Below are 6,895 nucleotides of genomic sequence, written 5' to 3'. Positions count from 1 at the left end.
CTTCTCTGCAACTTGAGGACGGGCTTACTCGGGCTGACGGTTCTAGAGAGGTACAAGCCGGTTAAAGTGAGGAGGTGCAGGACAGCATCCTGTAACACTGTGGCTACACAAAATTCGAAAGTATGTGTATCTTACATCCTTTTGAAAGACATTTATAGGAAGTACACAGCAGATTGACCAATACCAGCCCTGAGACGTGCGACTGGGGCGGGTTATGCGTTTTCTACTTTTGTGCTATTCTTTCAGTTCTCTTTCAAAGGCAAATTTCACTTTTATAGCTTGAAACAAAATGGAATTGATCTCATTTATTTCTCTCAGTTTTCACCTGCCACTGTGTGTGGCTGTGCAGAGGGCGAGGGACAGCTTCCCTGAGTCGGCACCCTCCTTCCTTCCACCGCAGGGCCCAAGATGGAGCGCAGGCTGAGCCACACACCTCCCTTCTCGCTGAGCCGCCCCACTGCACTGGCCCTACTGGACTCAGGGCTGCTGGAAGTTTGGTGTGTGTTTTTTGTTTTTTGTTTGTTTGTTTGTTTGTTTTTCAGGTATTTTCCATGTCCCTTAGCAGACAAGGATTATCTCCATCCCTCTCACAAATAATGGCAGCCCCATAGGAGGCCCCCTCACTTACTGGGCTGGTACCCCTCTAGAACTCTAAGCCCGAATGAGCCTCCCTTAAGTTGCTTTTGACCTTGCGTTTTATCACCACGGCAGAACAGTGAATAATACAAGCCCCTTGACCATGAAATAGCCTGGAACTAGACTTACAAATGATTGTGAGCCACCCTGCGGGTGCTGAGAATCAAACCTGAGTCCTCCGGAAGAGCAGCCGGTGCTCTGAACCACTGAGCCACCTCTCCATGCCCAAAACACAACTTTAAAGGACAAATGATCATGTTGACAAGTCCTGGCAGCATCATGGCAGTCATTCAGCTTAGACCTTCCATCTAATATAAAATATGTTCTGATTTACTTTTATTGTGACCTGGTAATCCTGTTCAACAAAGAATATGTCAAATAAGTAATTATTAAATTATATTTAAACGAATTTCATCTATACCTACCAAAAATTATTTTCAAAACACCCATGTTCTTCATGCTTTACAAATGTGATATATGTCTCTCGCTGAGGTCATTCCTTCATTTTAATCTCTAGTACCCACCTAAGGCTAACCGAGCAAAGTCCTTTAGAATCTGCATCCCATATAACCCTCTAGTCTCACCTACCTGCCCCCAGGAATCCTATTATCTGGCTCCACACTCCTTGGTGTATAAATACAGTCATATCCTCTCTGTGGCTCCTCAAATCTCTTCGTCAATTCAAACATAGCTTTCACCCCTCAAGTTCCTTTTAAATGGGTCATTTGGCTTTAAATTTCTAGGATTTGCTCTCTGACCCTCCCTCTCCTCCTACCACATGTGCCATGCTACATGAAACCCTCTTCAGCATGTACAAACATAGTTTACATGGTCAATTCAGTTATTTGCTTATATGTCTCTTTGCTCCTATATATCAAAAGTATCTGGGAAGATGTGAAATATACATACATTAGAACATTTTTTTTCTAGATGATTCCTGATCTAAAAGTTAAGAAAAGGTTGTCTTATACTTGACATGAAAGGCAATTTGCATTGCATCACATTGCATTGTGTTATAGTGTGGAGGTAACTGCGGATTCCGTATGGGGTCATGCAGCCATCAGTCTGCCTTTCTGTGAGCCTCATTGTCAAGGAGGCAGATCGCCGTCACTGAGGAGAGGACATAGCACCAAACTCTTTTGTTCAAAATACGATTTTGTATGTGTACATGCGTGCTCTATGTACATGTTTCTGTATGTTCCTGTGAGTGCAGGTGGGTGGTGAATGTTTGTGTATGTACACACAGAGCTCAGAGGTTGACATCGGGCATCTTCTTCAATTACTCTTTGTTGTACTAAATAGTTAATCTCAATCAGGAATTTCTACCCGTCCTTTGATCATTCAGTTACCAGATAAAAGGTACACAACCTTTCCATTTATAATAAGCTATATGCACTAGAGCTGGGCAGATATCTACGCTCTGTGGTATTATGCCTAAATCTCTATCAAAAATCCCAGGTTATGACTTGCTATTTTTCTTCTGGGCAGCTCTTAATTCCAATTGGCCAGCCCTCATGGCCATGTTTTCATGACTCACCTACCCATGGTGTCTTGTCTTCTCTCCATCTTCTTCTCTCTCCTCCTCGAGGTCCTCCTCAGACCCCAAGCCTGGGAACCCAAACCCTGCCAATCTCTCTTCTGCCCAGTGATAGGCTGTAAGCATCTTTATTCATCAATCAGGGATAACTTGGGGCTAAGGTTACACAGCATCACTTGTGTACACGCAGATTCTCTCATCATTGGGATGACCTTGGGATGATGGGACCAGTAGCTAGCTAGCATTGCAATACATAGCAAAAACCAAACCTCTACAGCTCTCCACCTTATTTTGAGTCAGAGTCACTGACTGATCCGGGTCCCATTGGTCTGTCTAGGCTGGGTAGACAATGAGTTCTTGCAATCGATCTGTCTCCACATTCAACTTCCAGCACTAGGGCTACATACATCGGTGGCCACAACCAGTCTTTACACTCTGAGGATCCAGATTCAGATCTTCATGTTGTACAGCAGGCATTTTACCAACTTAACCATCTCCCTGCACCTCAAATATTAACTTTAAAAAATATTTTAGTTGACACAGTAGTTACACAAATTTATGGAATATAGCGTGATAATGTAGCCCATAAAATATAGTATTTGTAGACCACAAATGCCCATTTAAGTGGATTTTTAATAGTACATTATCATTTTTGCTAAACTAATCCCAGAAAAATTTAGTTTAAAAGATTCTTACAAAGACACCAACCATTACAGTAAGAAGTTCAAACGTTTGCTACCTTGTTGGAATTTTAAAACACATAAACATTGTTAATCTATGACCTTGTGATAATTCAAGAGAAAGTAACTGTGGTGGTTTGAATAGGTTTGGCCCCTATAGACTCATGTGTTTGGATGCTTAACCATAGGGCATGGCACTACTGGGAGATAAGACCTTGTTGGAGTAGGTGTGGTCTTGTTAGAGGAAGTGTGTCACTGAGGGGGTGGGCTTTGATGTCTCCTATGCTCAAGCTACGTCCAGTGACACAGTCTCCTGCTGCCCGCAGATAAAGATCTAGAACTGTCAGTTTCTTCTCCAGCACCATGTCTGCCTGCATGCTGCCATGCTTCTGGCCTTGATGATAGTGTACTACACCTCTAAAACTGTAAGACAGTCCCAATTAAATGTTTTCCTTTATGAGAGTTGCCTTGGTCATAGTGTCTCATCACAGCAATAAAACCTTAACTAAGACAGCAACTGATTTTCAAAGAAAATTAATACTGCGTAAAGACCAGTTTGCAAAGAGATAATTGGATGTGTATATAATCTTACTATTAAAAGTAATGTATTTCAACTGTGCAAACAGTTGACGCTTATATCGGAAGAAATTTTAGAATTTTAAAATTAGGATAATAATCTTAAAAATCAAGAAGAATATCCTTGGGCTTTCAAAACATGTCTTGGAATTATAAAAGTATAATAGATTCTGATTAGTTTGCAAGAACAAAAAAAAGCATCCATGAAAAATGAGGACTGTCAGATTTTAGCACAAGTCTTCGTAAAATCGGTAGATGTTGACACGGAGTGTAATAATCTACTGATGTATTTTTCCAACTATGATTCTATATATGCATAGAAGATTTCTTTTTTTTTTTGCCAAAGAAGCTGTTATGGGACTAAGGGTGTAGCTCAGTGACTCAGTGCATGCTTCCGGTGTATGAGGCTCTCGCCTCAATTGCCAGCACCAAAAAAGAAAAGAAGGAAGGAAGGAAGGAAGGAAGGAAGGAAGGAAGGAAGGAAGGAAGGAAAGATAGAAAAAATAGGAAAGGAGGGAGGGAGGGAGAGGGAAGGGAGGGAGAAATTACTCAGCAATTCAGAGCATATACTGTTCTTGCAGAAGACTGGAATTCTATTCCAAGCACCCACATTAGATGGCTCACAACTGCCTTGGAAATCTGACATCTCTGACATCCTTGGTCTCCTGCACTAACACACACACACACAAACACACACAATTAAAAACAAGTCTTTTTTTAAAGAGGAGGAGAAGATATAGGAAAAGAAAAAACTATGAAAATACTAATGATACTGAATTTTTAATGTAAATATTAAATAATAGAAAGGGTTCAAAAATACTGGCTTGGGAAAGTGTCAGTAGTAACGTCTCTCCTAAGTCCCATGGTCTAGCCATCAGTGAGTAATTACCTAGGCTTCTAGTAGCAGGTGCAATTTCCTCCCTGTAAAGTGGGCCTTAAGTTCAGTTAGACTTGGTTGCCGCCAAGATGTAAGTACCAGTATTGCTCCTCTGGGGCTATCTTCCCATGATCGCCATTGCTGGGCCCTCAGCATCACAACTGGGTAGGGCTACTGATTACATCTCCCCCTTGCCAGATGCAGAACATCTTCTGGTACTATGGAACCTAGTCCTCAGAAATATCACGTCAGTCAGAATCACTGTCTCACTAAGATATCATCACTAGTATTAAAAGATATATAAAGAGTTTGTGTCATTAATAAGTAACATGAAACAAAATTTAAGTGTCTTTCCCATTATTCCAATATTTCGTGATCATCTTATACACGTATAACATATTCATATAATCATGCATCTAAAAATAACTAAACATACACGCACATCTCTAGATAGAAGAGATGGCCAATAAAAGTTCACATAATGAAAGTCTGATAAGGTTTATTAGCTTAGACTTTTAAGACACCATGAGTTCTATAAGGAAAGACACAAAACTGGGGAAAGGGAAAATGGTTAATGTTTGTTGTCAACTGGTTTTAAAGTCACCGTGTCTGGGAGGGGTTTTCCTGAAACAGGGTGGGAAAAGGCCCGCACTTGATGTAGGCGACACCCCTTCCGTGTGCTGGGTCTCAGACTCAGTAAAGGAGGAAAGGGAAGTCAGGCGAATACCAGCACACAATGTGACCAGCTGCTATGAGCTCTTGCCACCGTGCTAGTGTGTGTGTGTGTGTGTGTGTGTGTGTGTGTGTGTGTGTGTGTAAGGCATGGAAGTGTTGTGTAAGACATGCAAGTGTATGTGTGTAAGACACGGAAGTATGTGTAAGACACGGAAGTATGTGTGAGACACGCAAGGTGTGTGTGAGACACGGAAGTGTGTGTGTGAGACACGGAAGTATGTGTGTAAGGCACGGAAGTGTGTGTGTGTGTGTATGTGTGTGTGTGTGTGAGAGAGAGAGAGAGAGAGAGAGAGAGAGAGAGAGAGAGAGAGAATCTTGAAAACACATCCAATGCATCATTTTCGTCAAACCCTGATTGTTAAACAAATTCACTTTACCAAATAAAAGCACATCTAGTGTCTTTCCTAAGAACACGCGTATTTGCACTCATGGATGTAATGATAGTCGACAGTGCCAGAAAATGCCCAGCCGGCTATGGGGAGAGAACACAGGAAGAAATTAGAGACATTTTCCCATTTATCATCCTGTAGCAGTTTAGTGTTTTGAAAATGAGATTGAAACATGTTTAGTTTTCTTCGGGCGGACTCTGCAATGCTTTTGTTTCCACTTCACAGGTGAGAAGACGGATGTGTTCGAGTTGACTTCCGCTTACCACCCTGCCCAGGAAGTCAGCAAAATCGTTAATTGGGCTTCTTCGGCGAGACTCTCGCCTGTGAACGACTGAAGACCTAAGGAGAGGAGGCAGCCAAATGAGCAATCGATGGGGTAAAGCCAGCAGCCTGCATGACACAATTTGAGGACAAATGAAAGGGAAAACTGCTCTCACCATGGGTGGTAAACATATGGCCCTTGTTAACTCCAAGTGACAGAGTAGCTGGAACATTTCAGGCTTCAAGGAGGGAGTCGGAGAAAGTCGTGGAGAATAGCCTCTAGCCAGCTAGGAAGAGGGCGTTAGATTTGGCTGCGGGAGGTCTTCGTGGAGGGTACTCTGCCCATCATCTGCCCCACCCTGAGCGCAGCAGTCACCCAGTCTGGCACAGCCAGAGATTCTTTTGTTCTTTTCACAGCAGAAAGGGATTCCCAACCCTACAGGCAGGGGGACTCTGATGAACCTCCTGAGTTTCTCTCCTTGCCTAGAATGGACAGTACAGTGCTGAGACGTCAGATTCAGATCTCCGGTTCTTCTTTTCCACTCCAAAGCCGATTTAGAACAACAAAAAGTGGTCCTAGGGCCCTTCTAAGAGTCTTCCAGGACCGGAAAGTGCTCAGACGGGCCTCCTGCCCTAGTGTCTTCTCGTAAGTTCTAAGCCAAAACTCCAAAGACTCTAAAAACCAACAACCCTATTGTCATGGAGCCTTATTGAATGATTAATATCTTCAAGGATTTCCAGTCAAATAGGTTTTTTATTAAAAAATTAAAGATTAATTTTTAAAAAGAGAGAAAAGAACATGGCTGGGGAGGAGGTTCTCTGGTAAGACAGATGACTATGCAAACAGGAGAACCTAATTTCCAGCCTCTAGCGTACACAAAAAGCCCAGCGTGACTATGCATGCCTACAGCTGCAGTGCTGTGGTGGGGGCAGAGACCGTGGATCTGAGAGCTCTCAGCCAGACAGCTGCTCAGTCTTCCCGGTGAGAGCCTCACTCAGTGAGAGGCCCTATCTCAAGGCAATATGGCAAAAAGTAATAGTAGAAGACACCAGATGTCTTGTTCTGGTCTGCACATGCACAGAGCTGCACACTTACCTGCAGGTACCACACCAAACACACACACACACACACACACACACCCCTCAAACGGGTGCTCACTTGAACATTTTACTTACAAATCAAGCCTACAGCCTAAGCATTGTC

The sequence above is a fragment of the Mus pahari genome, chromosome 4, assembly GCF_900095145.1.
Source record: "Mus pahari chromosome 4, PAHARI_EIJ_v1.1, whole genome shotgun sequence".
NCBI classification, from domain to species: Eukaryota; Metazoa; Chordata; class Mammalia; order Rodentia; family Muridae; genus Mus; species Mus pahari.
The sequence above is the reverse complement of the archived record's forward strand: the minus strand, read 5'-3'. Positions refer to the sequence as shown.